General features: G+C 34.8%; 1 protein-coding gene across 13 annotated transcripts in view; it reads left to right on the top strand.

The window, feature by feature from the left end:
- The window catches only part of LOC106667903 (histone deacetylase 4), a 237,662-nt gene that overhangs the window by 49,855 nt on the left and 161,999 nt on the right, over nucleotides 1–25,808 (top strand). For 5 of the 13 annotated variants that reach the window (XM_024226579.1, XM_014396175.2, XM_024226582.1 and 2 more), the window contains exon 1: nucleotides 23,204–23,373. The exons of 3 other annotated variants lie outside the window; for them this stretch is intronic. The gene's annotated coding sequence lies outside the window, so the exon portion shown is untranslated. Of the gene's footprint in view, nucleotides 1–23,166; nucleotides 23,374–25,808 lie in introns of those variants that run through there. 5 more of the 13 variants (XM_014396166.2, XM_014396221.2, XM_014396238.2 and 2 more) reach the window with 3 other exon arrangements.

Here is a 25,808-nt window from a genome sequence, read left to right on the forward strand (position 1 = left end):
CAATAATTAGGCTATTGACACATGCACTCATAATTAAAAGGACAGATTAAATCTTTCTTTTAAATGGCTGTAGTTCTTCAGAAATGGGAATAAAATAGGTCAATTTTCGTTTTGAGATTTCATAATGGTTTTCGACAAGACAGCCAAGACGCTCAACGATCAGTTTTTACGGGACGATAAACCAAGTGGATAAAGCGTTATTATTCAGTTAAGCTTTATAGCAAACAACCTGTAAACAAATCTCGCTTTCTTTCTTTCTTTCTCTCTCTCTCTCTCTCTCTCTCTCTCTCTCTCTCTCTCTCTCTCTCTCTCTCTCTCTCTCACTCTAATCCCAATAAATTTTAAATAGAAAATTACAAAATTGATTTACATATTGTGGATTTACATACATCAGGGCCCGGGGGCAACGCTGTTGTTTCCGACTGGCGTGACGGCTTGTAATAAATATTCAGTCACAATTTGAGTCTGAACCGGTGCAAAACATTTATGACCCACTGTCCGATCAATTTTCAACACATAGATAAAATATTCAAGTCGAAACCGGCTTGGAATAATCGGCGCTGAAGACAGTTTGCCGCTTTAGACTGCTTCAGACCAAAGCCGAGCCGCGATCCGCTTACTGTCATAATCTGTCTTATGGTGTTGAATGAGAAAAGATTTAAAATTCATATAATTTGTCGGTAAATCTTAGCCAAACTTAGTAATAATCGTGACCAACAATTAATATTAAATGTAAATTAATAAATATTTAAAATCCTGTATTATAATATTGATTTTTTAAATTGTTATTATATGAATTTATTTATTTATTTTTAAATTCTAGTATAATAGGGATAACGATACAAGAGGGAGTAAGAGAGGTGTTTCCGTTTTTCATTCAACTCAACAAGTTGTTCTGTTTCCGGACGGTTGTTATTCTTTTCCTTCGGTTATTTCCTGTATGCGTGGCAATTGAAGAGCCAATTGAAGTCACATGAGTTTGAGCGCCCCTTTCACACTCGTTTTTTATTCCATATAGTCAGAGCTAGTGAAATTGAGCATGAATGAGGTTTGGCTCAACAAGTTTGTTGGCGGTTTGGTGCCACCATGGCAACGGCAGCCCTTAACTATTTATAGACCTTCCAGTTATTGACGTACAATTGTTCTCGGTTATTATCTCATTTGAAAAATAGAAGAAGCCCAAGAGTGGTCGTTTGGAAGCAACAATGTTATAACAATGTAAAATGTTTGCATTTCGTTAAATGAGAGAGAAAGAAAGAAAGAAAATCATTCAGGTACATAATTTTCAATAATTTTCCCCTTGTTTGGTTTCTTTCTAACCTTTTTGAAAATTGCGGTTAGACAATGCTAGATTAATTAGGAAGTCCGTGTCGATTTATAAAAGCGTCGGGATTAATCATTGAGACTTTACGAAAGGGTTGAATGGAGGACCTCCCTCAATAAAAGCAAACGTCATATTGACGTCATTTGACTAAATCCGTCCTGGCGAGTGTCGACCCGTCTGCAGAGAATCTTGACGACAGCAGCGGAACACCTGAAAAAAGCAATGTTCCCAAACTGTCTTGCCCAGTCTAGAGGTCAAAAACAGTCGCTAATTTTTGCCAGTTCCTTGCCAAAAAGGATAATACTGCGATAAACGTCCGTGCCGGCTATTATTCTTAATTTTAAAAAATGTAGGAGATGGCATGGTAGGAACCAGAAAATGCCTTTTAACTCAGCTAGAAGACAATTTCGTGCTTTATTTTTAAATATTATTCACTTGTTGATGACTTGTGTATATTCATTGTGAAGAAAGAAACCGTGCTTGCCTTTTCTTTAAGTTTGAAAAGTGGAAAAGAAGTGTAAGTACTCATCTCATTTTGTTTTCCCATGGTCTGATTCCGTCCTGACAGGCAAGACAAACCCATTCAGCGCTGAGCTCGAGAAACAAAGGGTAGCATCTTTTAAATCAGGAGGTCTGGTCAACCGAATAGAAAAGCACTACAGTGACCGAGCTGACCCCATTCGAACATTATCACTTATCTTTAGCTGTTTGTTTGAATCGTGTCTGCATATAATTTAATTGATTATTTTCTTAAAAGAATTTGGTGATCTGGTTGTGAACTATACGCTCAAGATACTACTACTACTACCTTTGATGTAGTACAGATAATTGAGATTGCATGTTTCCATTCAGAAGGACAGATGGACAATCCTTTTTAAAAAGATAGTTTCTACTCACAGTAAGTCGTTTTCACCGATCCGGATTTCGAGCTTTTAGCTCATCATCAGGTTGTAGAAATCCTTCAACCTGATGATGAGCTACAAGCTCGAAATCCGGATCGTTGAAAACAACTTGCTGTGGGTAGGAACTATCTTTTTAAAAAGAATTGAACACCGCACTCACTCCACCATTCATCATTTCTATTAATTTGCTGGACAGATAGACTTATGTAATGAGTGGTTATTTATACTAAGTAACGGTACAAAAATAAGATATATGAACGGTGTAAAGATATATTCAGAATAGGGCTGGATAATTAAATCCAAAGCTGTTCAATTACCTTCAATACTGGAATGTTTACAATGATATAATAATAAAAACCTCGATTTTGAGGGAAGAAAACCTTAATGTGACCTCAATCTTGCGACGTATGTATATAGGTAGTTGACGTCGATGTACCGAGATAAAAAGGGAGCTAGTAATCGTTATAATTCGGCTTGTCCTTACCCTTAGCTGACCTCGAGTTTCACCGTTCTAATCAATAGTTTTAAAAATAACGTCAGTCAATGTCGAGTTTTGGGTTTGAGTTCAAATCTTACTAAGGGGTCAGGAGTGGCATTTAATGGCTTCCGAAATTGAAACATCGCCCACTTGAGATCCTGAGGACCTGACGGACGCCAGCAGTCCATTTTTTATTCTTGACATTTACTATTCTACACGTACTTGAGACGAAATCGGCCACTTAGGAGCCAATCCTTAGACTGAATGGTCTGTTGATAAAAAACGTCATACATTCAAGTCCAACATGAAAAAACCAGAAAAACAAAACTTACTCGGTAGGACTTCTAAGGGCAAACACAAAGTCACAAACATCCCATGTTATTCATTGATCTGTTTTTTAAGAAACTTATCACTGAATTTTGAATATTTAGTCTTACTGAGTTTCAGACAATAATGTTAGTATTACATGTTGGAGAAAACATCGCTTTATACTGTCAATTTTCAGTCGAAGATAGGTATTCTGTTCCTTCATAGCTTGTCTATTCCATAGTTATGAATTAACTTTCGTCAGATTTTATTGGTTGATACATTGTATATTTATTTGAGTGGATTGTATAAAATGTTATTGAATTACAAACGACAATCTTTAATTAATTTAATTTACATTAACTGATTATTTATATAGACTGAACTGTGAGTAAAATGAACTAAATGAAAAATGAACATGTAGCACAATTACACAAATGAAAAACGACACTGGTTCACTGACATGTTTTTGACTTGAAGGCTGGATGAATACTATCCCTTCCACTCATCCCCCAATTTTCCTCCATTCAAAAAAGGGCTGCCAACGTCTCCAACATGCCCCCCGCCTTGAAGAATCATTCTTCAATAATGTCTTGTGGTGGAATTGGTAGTAAACACAATTTTGTTATGGATCTCTTGCTAATTCCTCCGGCTGTCTTCACCGTCGCCACTCGAACCTTGTCGTCTCCTCCTGGATGGGTGTTGATGACTCGAGCCATATTCCAGTGTAAAGGAGGGAGGTTGTCCTCATTGATCATGACTAGATCGCCAATATGAAGATCACGTGAAGGGGTTTTTCCATTTTCCTTTCTGATTTAGATTGTTGAGGTAGTCTATTGACCAACGGGACCAAAAATGTTGAAGTAATTGCTGAACTTGCTGCCACTGGTTAAGTTTGTTAACAGGGAGATGTGTTAGGGATGGCTCAGGACTGTTTGTGAGGACATCACCTATAAGAAAATGTGATGGAGTGAGGGAACAAAGATCTGTAGGTTCATTGGAAAGTTGAATTAAAAAACGTGAATTTACACATGCTTCTATTTGAGCTAGTAAGGCAATAAATTGAACGTAACTAAGAGAAGTATTGCCCATAACTCTTTTGGGGTGCATCTTTACGAGTTTGACCTCATATAAGCCGTTAAAACGTGGTGCCCTAGGTGGCTGAAAATGTCATGTGATTCCATCCTGGGAACAGGTGGTGATTAATTTTTCTTTAAATTCTCTGTTCTTCCAAAATTCTTGCAACTCTCTACATGCTCCAACGAAGTTGGTACTGTTGTTTGAGTAAATGTTCTTGGGTTTACCACGTCTTCAAATGAATCTAAGTAATGCAGCAATGAATGACTCTACACTCAAGTCGTCTACTACCTCCAGATGCACTGCTTTTATGTTGAAGCACACAAACAGACTTATGTAGCACTTCGTTGGAGTGGCTCCTCGTCTCTTGTTTGTCTTAACATAAAAAGGACCACAGTAATCCACCCCTGTGTTGTAGAATGGCCGTGGTGGTTTGATGATTCTGGATTGAGGTAATTGTCCTATCGTTTGTGTTTGAATGGTTGGCCTTGTCTTAAAGCAAACGACGCACTGTCTAAAAATCCTGCGAACTAAATTTCGACCATCAATTGGCCAATACTTCTGACGTATCACATCAAGTAGTAGTTGAGGTCCGGCATGCATGTTTTAATGTGAAAGTGCCTCGCTATCAATATTGTGATTCCGTGTCCCTTAGGTAGCACAACATGATGTATTTGATCATGAGTCAGATCTGAATGCTGCAGAAGTCCACCAACTCCACTCACCTCTACAGTTACTCTTGTGTCTATCCATGCACAATCTCTTGACTAGTCTTTCTGTAACGAAATTTGATTGCGATCCTGAATCTAATAAAGCTCGGCATAAAAAGGGGCTCCCTCGATTATCCAGAACCACCACAACTGCTGTAGACAGCAAGACAGAATTATCGATTCCTGGATTAGGTACAGTTGATGTGGATGCCACTATGTTGGTTTGATTGTTATTGTTGTCGTATATATCTGGGTTCTCCACACAGGGTTGAGAAACAGGATCTCTTGAGTAATGTAATAAAGTGTTATGTCGTTTCCGACAAACTCGGCAAGAGCCTGCACCACAGTCCTTAAGTGTATGATCTGTAGAAGAGAGACAGTTAAAACACAAACCTATTCTTTTTACTTGATCCTGTCTTTCTGAAATGGAGAGAGCTTTAAACTTGTTACACAAATATAACGGATGTGATTCGTCACACAGAAAGCACTTTTTGGAAGTTGCCACATGAACAGAAGTATTACTCTTAGAAGTTGCCTTGAAATTGTATTGAGGTCTTCCTGTCTAATATTGATGCGGTTTCACAGAACGAGCTTTGTTTACTCCAACAGCTTCAAGCATTTAACATTTAAAAATTTTATAAGGTTAATGCTGGTGTATCAACAGATTTGCTTTCTGATTCCCATACACGATGAGTGCTGTTGTCTACGCTGTCAGTGATGGTATGAACGATCAAAGTGTCCCACTTATCTGTGGGTTAACCTAGTGACTTTAAGGCACGTAAATATTTTTGCGTTTCATTTATTAAGTACAAGATTCTTTATCTGATTTTTCTAATTTAAACAATGCTGTGACATGTTTATTTATCAAGAGTCCTTTATTTTGAAAGCGTTCCACTAATAAATCCCAACCAATTTTGTAATTTTCTGAAGAACTTTCTAAAGACTGTAAAATATGGGCTGCATCGTCTTTTAGAGATAACTTGAGATAGTGAAATTTTTGACAATTGGAGAGGTTTGGATTGTCATGGATCAAAGTTTTGAAGCTGTCGTGAAACGATGGCTATTCATCATCTTCACCCGAGAAGGAAGGCAGCGTAATGGTTGGCAATTTGACAGTGGTGGCATTGCTAGGCTGAACCTACGATTTGGCTTCCAATAGTAAATTAAAATAAGTATCTTCAAAGTTTTTCCACTCGTCGTCAATGGTTTCATCATCGTCATTTAAAATATCAATCTGTGCCCCCTCAACTTGGGGCAATAATTTTTCAAACTTTGCCAACCTGATTTGTAATTGGTTGAAGTCTGTACATTCTTTGAGAAAGTTACCAAACCTTGTTGCCTGCGCTTTAATTATGCCTCTCTTTTTTCTTAATTCACTTAATTGTTCTATTGAGATTTGTTACTCATCAAGCATCTTGAATATAGTTGATATCAAATAAGAAGAAAATACAAAATAAACTATTAACTAAGTTGAATGAACAAAATGTAAAATATGAATAATTGTTGGTTAGATTAACATGTATAACTCACAAATGAAATGTCTATTGCATGTTTATTCCATAGTTATGAATTACCTTTCGTCAGATTTTATATTCTAATGATATTTATGAGAGAAAGTACAATAAAATATGTTTTTGGCAATTTGCAAGCAGATTCCAGCAAGCAATCCAGCGTTGATCAGATTTTAACTTTGATTTTTTTAGAGGTTTTGGAAAATTAAATTTAATTAAAAGAATATATAAAAGTGCATAATTCCATTTTTTTAAAATATTTTTTTTATTTATTTATTTTATTTATTTATTTTTTTTTTGACAAGGGCTACGCACTCGAAAGTACTAACAAATGACAAGCTTCAATTCGTGCCTACATACCTAACGTGTATCCTAAGGTCTAACAGCCTACAACTTTATAGAATAGATGTATGTATCCATTATGAATGCGAGTATAAGGATAGGTCAGAAATTAACATAAGAAATGTATTGTTCTGATTTAATGTATATTTAAAAATAAAAATACGTCTCAACAAATAATAGCTGTTAAATTCATGGCCGCCATGTTTGTTAACTACGTCCTAACGTCTAGACTGGGGGACTACACTGCTATTCGATTCAACTTAGCATCTAACATTGGCCATACCCTGTTAGATCGAGCAATGTTAACAAGCCGATTCTTATAAATCTACGTCATCATTTTTCTAGAACTAACACGACCTATCAGAGTTAACACAAAGATCGTTGAATATCCCTGCAAGAGGGAAGTATCTACTGCCCTTCTTTTAATGTGATTTCTTTGTATTCAATGGATGTCTGTCCGTTGTTTCTGGTGTTAGCCCTTTAGTAGTTCTGCCAGGTACAACGAGAAAATGCTCAAAATGTCGACCAGGGACGGACCCAGCTGTCTTCCAATCAGCCAAACTTCACTGTGAAATTAAGATAATTTTGATTACTTAACTTCTAGTCCATTCTCTCTGACTTGAAATTATATATGTTTCAGCACATCGTTAGTTATCTTAAGTCAGCAGGTTTTCGCCCATTCTAGGCTTCCAGTCTATAGCTATTCTGCTCCATTCGGATCAAATTGTCAGCAGATTATCCTAGAGAACCTAATATCGTGTTTTAGTCTATCCAAGCTTAGTTCTTTTAAATTTAGGTAATATTTTCCTATATTTTTATCTAATAAAAGATAACTTGTGTTTAATGTGTTGTTAATTTTTGATATCAGTGAAAAAGATATCGTATTGTGTAGTTATTAACTGACATTGTCAGGATGTTTGTTTAAATATTGCACTGTACTTTGTACAAGAAACGCCGTTTAGTGAGTGTCTGTATGCCATCTCTCGCGTTAGCCCTTTAAATGTTGCGAAAAACAACGGGAAAAAGGCGAAAAATGAATAAAACTTTACTGTAAAATGAATATAATATCGAGAAAAAAACTTGATTTCTTGTTCGACCATTCTAATTTTTTTCCACAAAAATATATAATTTTTGTTTTACTTTTTACTTTTGTGTTGCATGGTGCTATCTGGTTGGTAATAGCCTTGGGAGATATATTTTTGTGTTAATTACAAATTGACGTTGTTAATTCGTTTGTGTCATATTACTCAGTATCCCTTGGTGGAGAAACGCCGTTTTTCAATTATCGAACTTTGAACTGGCTGATCAAATCCGATTATCTCCCGTAAATGCTGCTTTGACATTTAATTCGTTTTAGTGTTTCTTTTATTCGAATCAGAACTTGCACGTGTGACCGCGGTTTAAAAATAGATTTTGATAAGAGGACGGCCTTGGTCGGTCTGTTTAGAATCTTCTTAATCCGTCGAATATGTCACTGCCTCAGTTCCTATACACATTAGCTACGGGCTTCATGCCCATCCTTTATAACAGAGTATTTTGCAACTCTGTGTTTATTGTTTCAAAAAAGAAAATTGCCAATAAATTTTACGACTTAGCAACACGGGAGGGCGAATTTCCCAATATTTGTTCAAATAAAATTCGTAACTGAGTTAAATTTTCCACCTATATACTTGTCACGTTTAGATTTAAATGTACCGCCTGCCCCTCGGTGACACACATGTAGCAGTGACCAAAACAAGTAGCGGACTAGGAAAGGGCACTTCCCTTTCTGCCCTACGTCGGTTAAGGAGCTGTTTTTTAAAGCAAAATAATTGGTGAGCAAATCAAGAGAGTCAATTTCATATGTTGCCGTCAAAACAGAAAAATAAAAATTATTATTTTAGTTTAAAAGAGGATGCAAATAAAGACTTATATTTTTATAAAGAAAACTAAAATAAATAACAATCCATTTATGTTTAGTGGTCTAATTGACCAAATTACTTATTTCAATTAATTATTCTTTTTTACGTAAGGCCTTGGCAGTGATGAAAAAGAAGTGTCACGAGCGGGATTCGAACCCACCACCCTCGGTTGTGCAAAGTACGGATTTGGTAAAAGAGTAATTTCTCCAGAAAAGGCAATTAGACCGTTCTATTCAGGCACATTATTGCTTTTTCCTAGTTTTCACTATTCCCCGTGAATTTGGCGACGCCTCTTCAGGTCATATTCGTTGACAGCTCTTCATGCACTCACCATAGAAACATTAAAAATAAATAAGAAAAGAAAGAACGAATAAACATTATTATCCAATTTTTATTTTTAAAAAATATATAAATATAATTTAAGAGCAAAAAAATGTATGAAATAAACGATAAAAGAAACACAAATTATTTTTGCTTTGTCCGATTAATACACAATTCATACTTTTGTTTTTATGCCTTAACTCTACTGATTACAAAACCCCTCACCAAGCTTTTATCATTTTTTAGATATATATTGTATTGTTCAATTTTCTAATATTACGTTTAAACCTTTAATACAAGAAATTTAAAAAAAACGACCTTCGGCTGGTGGTTCGAATCCCGCTCGTGACACTAACTTTTCATCTCAACCAAGACCTTACATATAAAGAATAATTAATTTAAAAAAATAAATAACATTTGTTTTTAATAGTTGTGATAAAAGTTACATTTTATTTTAAAAAAGGTAGTTTTAAAAAATTACTTTTCCAAACTGAGTTTTCATTTTGTTTTGTTTTGTGGTAAAAGTGTTTTATTGTATTATATTCATATTTAAAAGGATACTTCTATGTATATCAATAATTATTGTCTATTTGCTTAATAATGCTAATTCCCTTTAATTCCTTCGTATTTGTTATATACATACATATACGTAGAACGAATAATTAGCCCTTTGTATAAGGTTAATGTAGACTGTACTTTACAAGCTATTTACATTTTCGAATCTATTTCCACGCTCGGAAAACAAACTTGTTTACTTCGTTTTGGCTTTTAATGCTTAATACTGCTTCAAAATCGAATCCTTCGGTTAGAATCTCCGCTTGTTTTGAGCAATTAAACCTACATTTCTATATAGACCTATACTTTGGCAGCATTCAACAAAATAATTGAACGAGGAGTGAAACGATGTGCTTGAAATGAAAATTTTTTGATAAAATCGTAGAGTCGGAGAATGATTTGTGAGAGTTAGGGAATAATCTAAAGCTTTTTTCTTCTCTTGTTCAATATATTCTCAAAATAAAATAAATACACGAGAGTACTATTTCTTTAATATATTTCTATATTTCTTTCTTCAAGTCTTCATCTACTTTATTACGTCTCTTTTTTAAACCCTAGTAGGTAGAGTTCCAGCTGATTGTTACTTTGAGTTCTTGTGAACGTGCTCTACTGAACAAAGCGTTTCAGACTGGTTAATTAAGTTTATTCTGCACGAGTCTCCCATTGATGCCAAGATTGCAGCCAGTCTGTTTATAGAATTTGCCATCATCAAAAAGATCAGGTGCAGGTGGGCCATTTTTCCATATCAACCGGGCCACGTGGCGGGTAATGTTATCGGCGCTCCCACGTGAACCCTTCCACCTCTATTCCCTTAAAAAATAAATACATAAAAAATAGGCAATAAATCAATCGAGATGATAAAATTGTCAACCAGCTCAAATGTAATCTTCAATAATCGGATCCAAGACCATTATTGTAGAAAAACAAACAGGCGTATCGGAAAAGCCAAAAATAACAGCAGCAATAAATCAAGAAAGTGACAATCCACATGAAGGTACTAGCATCATCACACTACATGCATATTATCTTCCAATCCTTTCTCACCACGACCTGGACTAGACAGAAGATTCTCCTCCACAGATTTTTTACAGAATCACCATACATATAAACATTGTTCAATTATGCAAAGAACTTGCAGAAAAAGTATGTCCACAACAGTTTACCTGTAAATAAAAAAAATCGGATGTATGAACTCTGAAACATATCGAGGAGAACAATCCTTTATGGCAAGTGCTGATTTCACTCTTAGGAGCTCAAGCAGAGTAAGACATTTAGCATTATATAGCTAGGGCGATCAGAGCACACCCACTAATCTAATAAAAAAGATATAGAAAAAATAGGATTCTCTGTAAGAAACGTATTAACCGTCTAACAACCATATCCAACAACCTTTTAGTCTTATTTTTTGTATAAGACCTTAAAAACGATAACCGTGACATTTTTAAAAGAGAAAAATTATTGTGCACAAACGTCCAGATTCACCAGTCCTAGAAAAGAAAAACCCTGGCTCAGTGTAAACGTTGCCAACACCATGGCCATACAAAATCATACTATCAACACAAGCCTAATTGTGTTCATTGTGCTGGCCCCCACCTGACGGAAACTTGTGCTAACAATCCATCAAGGTGGGTCCTCTGTCATTGAACGCATCATGTGAACTATTAAGGTTGTTCGATAGAAAAAGAACTTCAGCGATTGAAACCTCCTCTAGTATATGACCACACCTCCGCTCAGAGAAAAAATGTACATCCAGTTCAAGATGCAAACGACTGCAATTTTGGAATATGCGCCTCAGTCTTCCCATGTCCGATAGGTGCGAACGCAAACAGATGTCCTTTCTTCAGTACTGGCAGTTCATGTAAATCCGCGGTCTCCCAATGATGTACTCCCAGGTAACTAGGCAGCAATACAATACTTTCCCACCCCTGGGCCTGTCATGTCCTCTCAACTTTAAAAGTTCATCTGCTCGCCAACTCTCTATCTCACGATTTTATCAGTTCCGGTAAGTTGTCTATTGGATAGTCTGAACTGGATGAAATCGCCCAACTTAAGATCGAAACTCAAACTGCTTACAACAGTAGGTCGAAATAGGATAAATCTCTCTTTACTGTAAACACAAGCTAACCTCTTTAGCGATCTAAAAACAGCCAGTTAAAATGAACATAATGTAAAAAAATTAACTACAGTTTGGTCTTTGTTGATCTGTCGGTTCCAAGTCTTCATTACTAGAATTTTACAATCAACGGTGGTTGATCCTTTAAGGTTCTAACTAGGTTGTCCTTTATTACATTCTTATAAAGGTGAGATAAGTTGAAAAGTTGCAATTTCAACACATAAGCGATTGAACCTGTGCGTTGTTTTTGTAAGTTTGTCCTTTGGGTTTTGTTAAAGATTGAGATGTACTTTTTCGTCTATTTTTATCATTAGCCTGGTCCACTGCCTTTCGAAATCTTCTGTGAATAAAACATACAGTTCGTTGTTTCTGCCTTTGTAACTGTTAGTCAAAGACAATCATTTGTGTAATCGTGGGTACGTTCCTAAAGTCAATCAGTGAAAATATAATTTTATATTACTTATTTTATAAGGTAATGATGAATTGAGAAAGCGATGTTGCAGAATGATTTAAAACAAAAAGAAATCATTACACCTAAATTGATAAGAGACGTGGCGATTTTTGAGAAAAACTAACTCGGTCACAGTTCACAATTGGTTTATTCCCGATTCGCAATACATTTCCTAGAGGTTTTTCTATTTTTTTATAAGGGTCAGAAATAATGGGGAGAGATACATATCGTTACTTTTGAAATACATGCGTTTCTCTCGTTTTCAATAGGTTCATTGTTGCACCGTTCATTCTTTCCAAGTTTGTTTCTATTCCCATTATAGCCTTATTCGTTGAAAATCAATTTAACGTTTAAAACGACGGCCCATTGTGTAATGGCTATTAATAGTTTCTTATATCTCATGCTCCGATAGGACGTATTTGCTAGCGTTATCAGCAACTGATAAAACGGTTCACAAAACTCTCCACTTGCACAGACAGCACAGTTTTATTACTTATTATTTAATTAACACCAGCTTAAAACTGACGTTGCTAATTAGAATTTTTTAAATAGAATTTGAACAGTTGGCAAATGTTTCTTTATAGCCTTGTAAAGCTATGGGAAACGATATAAAATTGGTGGCAAGAAAAAAAAAGTATCGTTCGATACTTGTAATTATTTTTACATGATAAAACTGATTTGGTTGATTTGATGATTGAGTCAATGAGCTAGCAACTTTAATAGTTTACTCAACATCCTTTTCAGTTTCTTATGATACGACATACGTACTATTTTCACATGATGTAATTGAAAAAGTCTCTACGATGTTAGTAAAACATGATTGAAATAAAATTAATACTGCTATAATTTATCATTGAATTTTTTTTTTTAATTGTTCATCAAGGGATTTCTGATCTAAGACTGAGAATAAGTTTTATATTTACGCGTCTCGAGTTTCTTTTTGTGAGCTGAAAGGTAAATAAAGATTGGGGAAAACTTCTTTCAAAAATGTATATATATTGGGTTGTCCGGAAAATAATGCAGGATTTTGGTATTAAACAAAAAAAAAGAAACTAGTTACTTTAAAGCAATGTTCTTTAATCAAAATAATTTCCCATNCATTCATACAAATGAGTAATCCTGTAAACGTAAACAGAATATTTTATATAGATTTTTTTTAATGAAAACTTAAAATCCTGCATTATTTTCCGGACAACCCGATATATCCTTCGTAAAAAAGTACAAAAACATCCTTATAACATATTTATAAACAATTTATAAACCCTATTCGACCAGTTCGACCAGATTCGACGGTGTTTCTGAAAAAAAGTAATTTATTGTATTTAGAAAATGGAGGAAAATTTTTATTACTTACGATTGTAAATTATTGTTACGAACTATTTTGATTTTGTGTAAGGTTCATATTTAAATTCCGATCTATAAATCAAGTCTAACCCGGGGTTTTTAAACGGTATTAATAAAACGTAACAATTCTTTTTTCCTCTTGCCTGGTTTTTCTTTTTTTTATTACCAGTGTTTTCGAAATCTTTAACTTTTAAAAACCGTACCCTTGCCAAAGATCAGCTTTGTGATTTGTGTGCTATCTTTGCCTATGCATTTTGGCCTTTTTCACCTAAAATGTGGAGGGAAGGGCGCTAGAATCATACTATAGTAAGATAGGATCATCGACTTATAATCATGTAGTAGTATAGTAGGATTCTGGCTTTTAAAAAACCTGTGGAACTAGCCGAAATGCATAGGCAAAAATAATAAATAAATCGACTGTTCTTCGGGGAGTGAACGTTTTTTAAGAGTTGAACATTTAGATAGAACCCTGGTGAAGAATATAATAGGTATGAAACAATTAAATATATCAATTAAAGTTTGAGTTTTTCCATATTGATTTTAATGAAAAATAAATGACTATGTATTAAATAAAAACCGACTCTAAAACAATGGCATGATAAACTATGGAGAACCAGAAAGATTTTTAGAATTTTATTTCTTTAATGGAAAATTCAATACAACTTATAAACTCAGTCTGAATTCCTACAATACTATTCTATCTATTTTGTTTTCTCGTCTTCAATTTCGCTGAAATTTCAATTTCACAGAAAGCCTATTTCTTCCCTGTTAGTACCAAATGATCTTTCTATTCTTAATCTGCTTTTTAAAAAAAGGCTCAACGTTTTGTGTGTAATGTTCTGATTTATTTTGAAAACAAGGTTACAAAATGATAATAATGATTGATAATAGTTGCACAAGTAGTAGTCATTTAGCTAGACTAAACAGTTCGTAAATAAAATCGTAATATGCATGAAAGGAAAGAAAAGAAAAATTTAAACAGATCGCATAAAAATGACCAACTTTAGTTTGAACCAAATTGCACTATGGTAGTAGTAATAGTATTAGTAGTAATAATAATAGTAATAGTGGTGGCAGTAGTCGTAATAATAGTAGTAGTAGGGGGCGTCGGTGGCCGCAACAGTTTAGGTGTTGACACGGCGCTCATCACGGTAAGGTAAAGGTCCAAGGTTCGAATACAGGGCCGTTGGATTCGAACCCGACATACTTATAATTGGGCTATTTTACAAAAACACCGGCACCCTGAGGGTTGATTGACCTTTGCTGTTGCAAACCCTCGTTTAAAAAAAAAAAAAATAATAATAGTAGCCGTATGTTTTATTTTTGGTCCGACAAACATCAAGTGGTCATCGCCGGCCCTCCGGGCTTTAAACCTCTCGAAGCGACTGAAAGATAGTCCGGCGTTGTGGTACTGTATATTTCGACGATATGCGATATTCTTTCACCTCCCAAAACAAGACGTCTGGTAAAATTCACTCATCCCTAGTATTCGATATTTCTGAGGGTAGGTTTAAATCCTCCATTCACGCTACTAAATTACTTCACACCAAGACCTAAAACACAACTCCTACCCTTACATATATGTACATTTAAAAATCCTTACAGCCCAAGGTACTGATATTGTAAATGAGCTCATCGCTTAATCTTTCGGTACACCACGAACACCGACACGTCTCTTTCCCTCCGGCAAGTCCCCGTGTGTAAGTCTAGTATGACTTATGCGCACCCTGGAAAGCACTATAATTATTGAATATCCAATCAACCAGTCGGATGTTTAATATAGGAACAAATGATTATTTGGAGATAGTGATATCCGGTCTGGTGTGACGTGGGTTTTAAAAAACATTTTCTTTATCGTGCCAACATTTCGATCTTTATTGAGAACATCTTCAGGGCCTGGGGTTTATAAACATTGTGTAAACTTTACAAGTACATATAGGATGTGAAAAAAAGGAACAAATTATCTTCCACTTTTTCAGTGCTTTCTTACTTTTCATGTAGCCTTATACTTTACATTTAGGATGGGCGAGTAGTTAGGCATTTGTCACGCTAGCGGTTCTGAGTTCGAGTCCCAGCATATCCTATAGAATTTTATTGAGAAAATGAAAGAAAGTATTGTCAAGTTCTACCCTTCGTCCGCGGCACCCAACGGTTAGTTGGAAGTAAAGTCCCTCCTGTATGACGAAAATTACTTTTACACTTAAAAAATATGTACAATTTTTGATAAAAATAAATTCGGATGTCAAAATTTAGGCATTTGGCTATAAGTATTTTTCAAATAATGTAATAACTTTGTTTTCTAAAAAAACAACATTTTTTCAAAACTAATACCCTTCTGCTTTAGGAAATTATATAAGTTATTGCTATGAGGTTGTCTTATTTTCTATGCTCATTGATTTATGTGTTATTCAGAATGTATTGATTAATATTTTTGCAAGTGCCTAGAAAATTACGAAATCTTTATTAATAGTAATCTGTAAATTCAATAGATCAGACATTTTTAAAGATCGATAGTGTTATACCGTACAAAATTACTTTTTTACTTATAAAGATTACTCCGGAATTCAGCATTTCATTAATTACTGATAGTTTCCCACATGGGAGTGACAAGGTTATCCGGTAATCCTTTCTCTCTCTAACTCTAGGCCTAAAAATAGGTTCGCACATTAGCTGGAAACCCACCTAGATTCAAAGAAGAGATTATCTTTTATTCAGCATCTTTCTTCATTCCTCGAGGAAGGTTTAATCCTTAAATCCACGTTCTTTGGTTTATTTTCATCTTGATTAGGCGTTAAGAGCACCTTGTCCAAACGCTGGTTTAAGAATGACAGGAATAGGCGGGTAAATCCGCTGATGGGGCTTCGTGTTTCCCGCTTGCGTAAGGCACTTGTAGCCTCGTATAAATAAATAAAAAACTTGGCTGACCGGCTTGAAAATTAATAATAAGTTGATTAAACAGAAAATTCATAACTTTGCAAATTTACAAACCTCGCGGGTTGAAGGGCTCAAAATAAGTTCAATTGTCTACTAACGAGTCGTTGACTTCGGAAGTCGTGAAAGATAATAAAAAAAATTATATTGACCAAACAGAAAAAACATACGTATTTCATAGCTGACATGATCAACAGCTACTCGAAGATTTCGGTAAAAAAGATAAGATATTTGACTTACAATCATAATTTAAGATTTAAAGACAACATATACGACTTCAAAGGGTTCTCCTTACTCCTTAACTTCATAGAATAGTAAATTTTTTGTTTTATTTGTTTTTAATTAATGGACATATTCATACATTCCATAAGTTATTTTAGTTAGGTTTTTTACCACCAAGAGATGAGGTGGACCAAGAAATTTGAACAAATATCCAACAATTTATCCGATCGACAAGACTATTTGAGTACTTCACGTACTTATTATCAATGTTTACCAAAACTTACAAACTATGAATTAAAAATAAATAAATAAATTAGTTGGCACGATAAAGAAAATGTTTTTGTAAATCTACGTCACACCAGACCCATCTCACGATCTTTAAATAATCAGAAATAAATAAAATTCAATATTCAGTTTTATCGTGTTTTTAAGTTTTGTATGTTACCCAAGTCAGAAAGAGTGGATGGATTTAGAATATTAGCGTACATCAGGTATTTATTTCAGTTTTTTTACCACCTAGAATTGAATCTTGAAAAAATCGGGATATTAGGGTACTACAGGTACGTTTTTTGATTATGTTACCACGAAAAATTTTAGATTGAAAAATTGGGAATATTCTTCACGTATTTTTTTCAGTTGTTTTACCGCCAAGCATTGAATTTTGGAAAATTGGGGCTATTAATTACTTTAGGTACGCTGTTAGTTGTTTTACCTGAATAATTGAATCTGGAAAAATTGTGAATATTAGGGTACTTCAAAAACTTATTTCAGATATATTACCGTCAAGAACATCGAAAAATGGAGAATTGAGAAAAATTGAGGTTAACGTGAGGTATATATTTCAGTTCTGTAACTACCAAAACTACGAACAACAAATCAAAAATACTTTATTCAAATAGTGAGTTGTAAGCTCTACTTAAGTGTTGTCAGTGGTGTGAAGTTTCAAAAGCTTAACAGCAAGAAAACCACCATAAAAAATTATCTCAATAAGGATAAATCGAATATTTCAAAATTGAGAAAGGATCGTTTTATATTCGTTGGTTTTCCTCTAGCTTGTTGATTCAAGCCTCTAGAAGAAGATTGATTGAAAGAGGATAATTCGAAAACAAATTAAAATAAAAGAAATAAAATTAAAAATCACTTGAAGCATACATTAAAAATTGAGGAAGGGAAATGTGATTAAGCAATTACTTGTAAGCTTGTAAGTAAATCGCTTTAATTTTTTCGTATTATCGTTTCAGAATCGTTGAAACCCAGTAAGTTCGAATCGGGCTTTTCGATAAGTGACGCAGTTAACATTGCAATATCTTTATTTTAAAACCGATTTCCCAATAGTGGGTAGATAAGAGAATGAAGAGGATCGATAGTGAGAATGTCGTTGTATGATTAATGTAATATATTTTTTCTGTTTACTCAAAGAAAACATAGTAGCTTCAAGTCTACTCGTCATTTTTTGCGAACAATAACCTAAATCATATATATAAGATAAATTTGATGACACCATAAAAGTGCAACGAAAAATCTAAATTTAAAAGATATGTTTTTCTTATTCTTTTACAATTACGAAGCGTTCATTCAAATGAAGAATTACATACACATAACCCAACTGAAAGATGAAAAATAAGTCGACAAAGGGCTAAATATCATAAATGTTTTCGTTTGATTATTTGGAGATCGTGAGGTGCGGTCTGGTACGTAGGTTATAGAAAAACATTTTCTTTATCATCCCAATGTTTCGATCTTTATTGAGATCATCTTCAGAGCTCAAAGTATTTGTTTTCCGTGTAGATGTGTCATTCTCGTTTGTCGTGCTGAGAGCGAGTTTTTATTTGAGTAGAAAATTGATGTTCAAACGTTCCAGCACAACGCATTTAATAATTTGTCAGAACAATCATTCTGCCAGTGTTGAAAATCCAGTAAAACGTAAGAAGCTGTTCCATTTCTACAAGTTATTGGGCCAAAAAAAGGAATATTCAAAGTCGAAATGTAAAACAGGGATGATTTGACCTATCGTTGACCAAGTTAGATATTATATGTTTCTGAGCAAAGATTAATTGATAAAAATTAAACCTTACTAATTTCTTTTTACAGTCTTTTGTATTCAGTCACTTTTCTATGCTTTGGTAGAAGCCTAATCTAAAATCTAGATTTAGAAATCTAAATTTTCAGTTTGTTGTATTCCATAGGGCTGATGATATTTATATTATTGACGATTTGATTTTTAAAGCTTATCCTTTCATCCTGCAGGAGAAGAGTATGTAAGAGGGTAAACGATATCGCTTAGTTGTTTGATAATTCAATATCTAAGGGACTGTTATCAATTTAGAGTAACAAAAAAGTCCCTTTGATAAGAAAATAATGTCGAGTTTATCCCTACCCCATACCAAAAAAAAAATGAAGAGAATTGCGAATGTTATACAATTGTACGATTCTCGTATACCGTCCAAAAAACACGCCAACCAAACGAAATTGATAGTACATATCAAATAACGTGAAAAGAATACGGAAATTGGAGAAGTCCATTATGCCGATGTGAGCTCAAATCATCAATCTCGTGTAGACAAAGCAAACAAAAAACATGGAAAGTTCCCATAAAACAAAAAATTGTATAAAATCTACTACAATATATCACCAAAAATTATTTTGTCAACGATTTCTGCCTGATTAAAGCATTGTGAATTGATCATTTTGGCCCGTCTATCCTCGCTTCTTCAATACATGTTAACCGGCGGTTTATCTTCTCCCTATAATGCTTATGATATGTTATTACAATCTTATGCGAGAAATGTGTTTAAATATTTACGTAGGCAAAATCCGTACACACTGATTTACGAATAGTGGTTTTTGTCATGGTAGAAAACGACTGTTTTTATGATACTGACCGCTTTTCCTGCAATTAGATTGTCGAATAGAACAGTATTTGTTTGAATTGTCCGTTTCCTTTTCAGAAGGCAGTTTGTAAAAGATTCCACTACAATTATACCAAAGATACATGGGAACTATGCACAAACTATAGTTGGATACACAATTCACATTCTATCTTTTTTGCTAATCTAAAAAGTCAAATCTTTTTATCCTAAACAGAACTAGCGTCTTTCCATTTAATTTAGTGACACGCATCAATTATAACTAAATAACTATAAACGGTAAACCAAGATTGAAGGTGATTCAGCTTGCATCTAGCTTTAATAAGTACTATCAATTTCGTTTGGTTGATATGTGTTTTGGACGAGAATCGTAAAATTGTATGACATTTTTAATTCTGCCAAGAAAGATGTATACAAAATGGTTCAAATGTAGGCTTTAAAAAATATTTACTTCCTATCCCCGGTACAGACGAACATTCTGTCAAAAAGGGGAGCTCGTCGACGATGATTTCAGAACTTTGTAATGAGGTTTTTCTGTGTCTAATGTGTTCCAAGGTTTATTCAGCACTTCTCGGGTGGGTGTTCAATTTAAGTTCACGTGCCCGTTATATTATGCTATGTGTATAATTGATTGTTAATGCGTACATTGTAATTGTACTGTAGTTGAAATCGATCTTATATCGTTCAGAGATGGCCAAATTTTAACAAGCTGTTTCTTACGGCCTATTATTAACCGAATTCACTTAATTAACGTTTGGGTTTGTGGTGGTGAGGAATAATATTATGGGTTGTTTTGACTTTTGCTGAAAATTGCATGCAGTACACACAATGCGAATTTGCGGGACGTGGAAGAAAATGACTCAATTTCAATTGGCTATGTAGGCCGCATCAGTTTTAATTATAATAGCCGAGTTGGGAGCAATTTTTATGCTGGAATGGTCTATCGTCTCGTCTCTAGACAAGCTGAGACTTTTGTTGCACGTAATATTTACAGTAAAAGAATAAAATGTTGATAAAAATATGTCAGCTATAAAAAAAACAAAAACATAATAGCCGAATAACTAGTTGGCAAAGTTCTCCTCAATACAGCATATTGAATCAGTGACGTCAGTGATATTGAATTATTTAAAATATTGTATGTTTGACTTTTTACTTGCACTTTGTTCAATGACAATTTTTATGTGTTTATGCACATTGTAAGTTTGCCAATTGAGTCGAAGTGCTTTACTTTGTTCGCACATGTATACGTAAATTGTGATGTGGAATCGAAGTTGTTAGTAATAGTTTTAAAGCCAGCAATATCGTTACATTTTTCAATTCTCGCTCTCTTCTCTGTCTCTTTCTCTCTCTCTTTTTATAAAGAGAGAGGGGGAGAAAGAGTGAGCTTGAGTGAGTATAAGAAAAGAGAGAGCGAGACAGACAGATTGACATTGAAATTGACGAGGGGGCAGGTCAGCATCTTTGCACCCGATCCTGGGTCGCATTGGAAAACAGCTTACTTGGCGCTGAAATACATCAACTGATTAACCGTGCATATATTAACTAGATAGAGAAGGCATCTCTACGACCCTGACTGTAGGTGCCTCACTAGCTTCGAAACTACCAGATCGGCTCCAGCCGCGGTTTTGTTGCTAGCGGAATTTCTAACCACCCCTAGAGTAACACTTCCTTCGGTAAAGGAACCCAATAAAGGCACCACCATACAACAGGCTCTTCTCTAAGTACGCTAGGGGTCTCACCTTCAGTCAACTACTATTGATTCCTTTCCCACGTAGCGCGCTACAGGTCTTGGAACTTGGAACACTCTTGCGCTACACCGTACTTCAGTTGGCTACGTCTATCTTGCAGATAGGATCTGGCACCCTAACTCCTCTGTGCCCCTGATCAGGCCCCCCCCGCCGTCCGCGGCTGACCCAAAAGTCAACAAATCCTTCACGCAGTCAAGGGATTCTATAGGCCTAGTCTTCGCATGCTTTACGTTTCCTTCGTCCGATCTTCCATATAAGTATATCCATGGAGATCATGCACGCAGGGAAACACGAATATGAGCTCTTTTTATGTATAATTACTTGTAATACATTTATATACTTTTGTACGATTATATCCGTTCATAAATAAATAATAATGGTGTAAATGTGGATACTAGTAATGAAAATACACTGACAGGCAAAACATTCCACCCAATTGATTTTTTTTTTCCATTTTTTCTCTATTTCTCGATCGAAGAAAATTCTGCTCTTAATTTGTCTCATCGTTTTTGTCAATAACTATTTGTTAATGCTGTTTTAAATTGGGGATATCAATTAAAGGTAAACACACGTAACCTTAATCCAAAACAAAGATAACGGATTTTTCAATATTTACTTTTTACGGAAATTAATATGTTTTTTCAGTCCCATTTCAATTATGAAGCAATAAACTCTTTAGTTTTCATCTTTGTTTTCTTAATTTCAATTTTCATACTTAAAAATGCCACTTAGTGCTGAGTATGTTGCGCGTGGTGTGGCACTTATTGATGATGGACGTTCCATCAGGTATGCGGCTATTGTCATCGGAGTTCCATACGAAACTCTGCGTGACACCGTTATACATTTTCGAGAAACTGGGTTCTACCACTGAAGGCCCGGTTCTGGACGTCCTAGGGTAACAGACCCACAGGATAACTGTTTTTTGACTTTGAGAATTTTGCGAAACCGGCACCTTACTGTTGTTCAAGTGATTCATCAGCTGCAGGAAGTTCGAGGTGTCCAAATTTCTGAACGCACTGCTCGATGAAGATGAAACCAGTATGGACTGATGGCGTTTCGTCCCGTAAGAGGACCAGAATTGACCAGAACACAGAGTTGCACGGCTCCCACTTGCTCAAGAACACAGCCATTGGTCTTTGGACGATTGGTCTGCTCTACTTTCAGTTTGGTGTGCATGAGTGTAGAGAAGGCGAAATCAAAGGTACGGAGCTTGTCATTTTTCCCAGAGCCAACCTTTTCAACGTAGCTGATTGTTGTTCGTGGGGTCTTTCACTCGCTATGTAGATGAAATTTTGGAACAACATGCGTTGTCTATCCTCGATGAAATCAACGACAATCCTACTCTAATGCACGATAATCCCCGTCCACATGTCGGTCGCCTAGTACAAACGTACTGCCACAGCACAACATCGTCTTAGCATGGCCAGCCCGTTCTCCAGACTTTAACCCCATCGAAAATTTATGGGATAACCTCAAAAGACGAATAAGAACACGTCCATCAATTCCTGATACATTCCACGATCTTGAAAGGATTCTTGGTGAAGAAAATACTAACCTCCAGCAAAGAGACAATTCCAGACTGTTAGAACGTAAGCCAAGGCGCCAAGATGAGGGTAATTAAAGCAAGAGGAGGGAGGAAATACGCGATATTGAAATGTTAACAAAATTAAAACAATTTTATCTGCCCGTCTTATTTTTTTTTCTTCATTTTTCTTACGAATTTACATTTTTTCTTTTTTAGACAAAGACTCAATTATTATACGTTAAAAAACGTGAAACTTTGATTAATATAGAAAAATATATACAAATCAATTTATATTACAAGTGGGTGGAATTTTTTTCCTGTCATTGTATAAATATCAATTGTGCGTTTCTTCCAGAATGGTGTCTAACTTACCCAATTTAAAATCCAATCAAAACGGACCTTTTTTCTTTTAATGAGATCGTTATATCATTTCTGTAAATCGTTACCAAAAGGACAACCCTCGTCGATGCCTTCTACGAAAGGCAAAGGCGTCAAGGTTGAGGGATTCCGTTCGTAAAACGCCATTGGTTTCTCGGGGCGACCCCACTCATTTCTCTCGGCCCGTTGTCAATTCTCCCTCCAGTTTATCAAGCGCCTTTGCACCGTTCGTCTCACTAATGTTCCCGACCTAGTAACCAGTTCAACACAATCCGTTTTCGAGTTTTTATCAAGAGCCGATCACCGGAAGTGTTTATTTATTTTATCACAGTGTTGTGTTCAGCAGTTATTTTGGATTCCCCAACAGGTAAACCTCGGCCGAGGGCCGTATTTCAATTTTTTTACCCAAAATATTTTGGCTTACTCGCATCGAAAACATTCTGCTTTATCGCGTTGTTTTTTACAAACAGTCTGAGTTCGATTCGACTTTATCAAATCTCAAGATCCCCATTATCTCCTAGCATATATGTGTATAAACATTTTTTATATTTCTGCACAAGAAGGATCATCGCTTGATGTATTAATATCGTATTATGCTTCTAATCTAAAAGGGGAGTCATAAAACGTATTTTAATTATTTACGCCTTTTTCAAATAAGTCACCGGATCGCCCTTTTTCTCTATGAATATTGGGTTGATACAGTTTCCCCCCTTTTCTTGCAAGGATAGATGACTTTGTTTACATTTGTTGGATTCCTCAAGTGCGCATTGAATCATTCATCTGTTTTTAATTCTCGGCATTCCATCAGAAAGAAAAATTATTTAAAAAATAAAATCATGAAATATCGCCCGTTCTCCATCCAATATATTTGGCTAACTTTAGTCCGAATTCGTTTTGACCTTATATTGATGTGAAACGACTAAGATGTTGGTGAATATTTAAAAACGTTTTTAGCACGTATAAACCCAGGATGTGTGTTGTATCGCAGTTAATGGTTTTTTGGTCGTTTAATTTTCAGTAATAATCAAAAACCAACTTACAAGTTTAAATATAACCTAGTTTAGTAAAGTTAATCCAAAGACATGGACTTGTTTAATATTCATTAAAGGTCTTTATAGGTCGACATTGTCAATGATTGTCATACTCTTAATTGAAAGATTAAATTTCGATTTGTTGTTTGACAATGGAAAAAGCTAACGTTTATGGATGAAAATTCTTCCCTATTCTTCTATTTTGCGAAAGCTTTCATAATCTGTGATTTTCGTTTATCCCCAAATATTAAGCATTTTTTAAAAAATAAGTTTGACCCCGAATACAAATAGATTTACGAAAGGAATAATATGAACGGCTTCCCAAGTTGGATTTAGTTTAGGCGGGATATAGTAAATCCAAAGATTTGTTCGTTTTATAATTAATAAAATTTGCTATTGTCTGTCATTGGCAAAATAGAATCTTCCAAAAGTAATTTGTCAACCTTTTATGCTTAATAAACGACTTAACATTTAAAAATTTAATTAATTAAAACCCTTCCAGTATTAATAGATAATTCTGAAAATTCAACCCACCCAGACTGTTTCGACGACTCCTGAGAATTATACCTGCGGTTACTATGCGACGCAAAAGACACAGTTAGACAGTCGGATTTGATCCTAATTAAGGACAAGAAGCGTTGATTTTCAAGGGTGAAGAGGACGAACTTGTAAATTTATAAATTCCCTTACACAGAACGGTTGTTGCTGTTAGCACATTGGATTGGGGAACGTACTGTTTCAATATTGATTTGGGACAATTCTGTCTCTGTCTCTCTGTGTCTGTCTGCCTCTCTCTCTCACTCTCACTCTCACTCTCACNTCTCTCTCTCTCTCTCTCTCTCTCTCTCTCTCTCTCTCTCTCGAAATCAATCAATCAATCTCACTGTCTATCTATCTCTTTATTTCTCTTTCTTGTTTTGATCTAAGATAGTTCACAGGATATCGACTGAGCAAACTAGATGCTTTAAAAGTCAAGCTTGCATTCTCTCTCTAAATCAATCTAATCTATCTATCTCTTTCTCTTCTTTTTTTATCCAAGATAGTTTGCGGGATATCGCCTGAGCAAACTAGATGCTTTGAAAGTCAAGATTGCATTAAAGTATCAAAAGTTATGAGAGTAAGATTTATTTGAGGATTTATGTACTTCCATGCAATTATTTAATTTTGACGTTTGATATTTAAAAAAAGGGGATGGAATGGTCACATTCCACTGTATTTTCGAAACGCTTTTTGTCACATTTGATGCTTATATTCAACAAATTAAAAACGTTTTCGATAGTTTCGGACCGAGATTAAAAATCGTAGCTATTGAGTATACTTGAAAATCAATTTTCACAAATGATACAAAAAACCGCTTATATATTTAAAAGAAAAGTTTTAAATTAAAAGGAATTGAAATTGACATAATTTTGATTAATTTATTCTGGATGTAATTAATCAAAGGATTTTAATTTGATTTTTTATTTGACGTTATACGCGAAAATATCAACTAACGAATATTTTCAAATAATTCTTCGTCATATGCGACCATTTTCATTGCCCTGAAATATTTAAAAAAGTTTTTTCTATTTGGAATCCTGAGTTCTAATATGTATGAGTGTATCTAATTGATAAACAAAATAAACTATATAGTCTTTACCGCTTAACACTTTTTTAAAAATAAATGTGCTGATCAGTAAGTGCGCAGCAAAAAGAACTTATCTTAAGATTAGTATAGGCTGGATCTAGTTAATCCAAAGATTTGATTTTGACTTTGTTCCATAATTAGTAC

The sequence above is a fragment of the Cimex lectularius genome, unplaced genomic scaffold (genome assembly GCF_000648675.2).
Source record: "Cimex lectularius strain Harlan isolate CLEC.00 unplaced genomic scaffold, Clec_2.1 scaffold85, whole genome shotgun sequence".
NCBI classification, from domain to species: Eukaryota; Metazoa; Arthropoda; class Insecta; order Hemiptera; family Cimicidae; genus Cimex; species Cimex lectularius.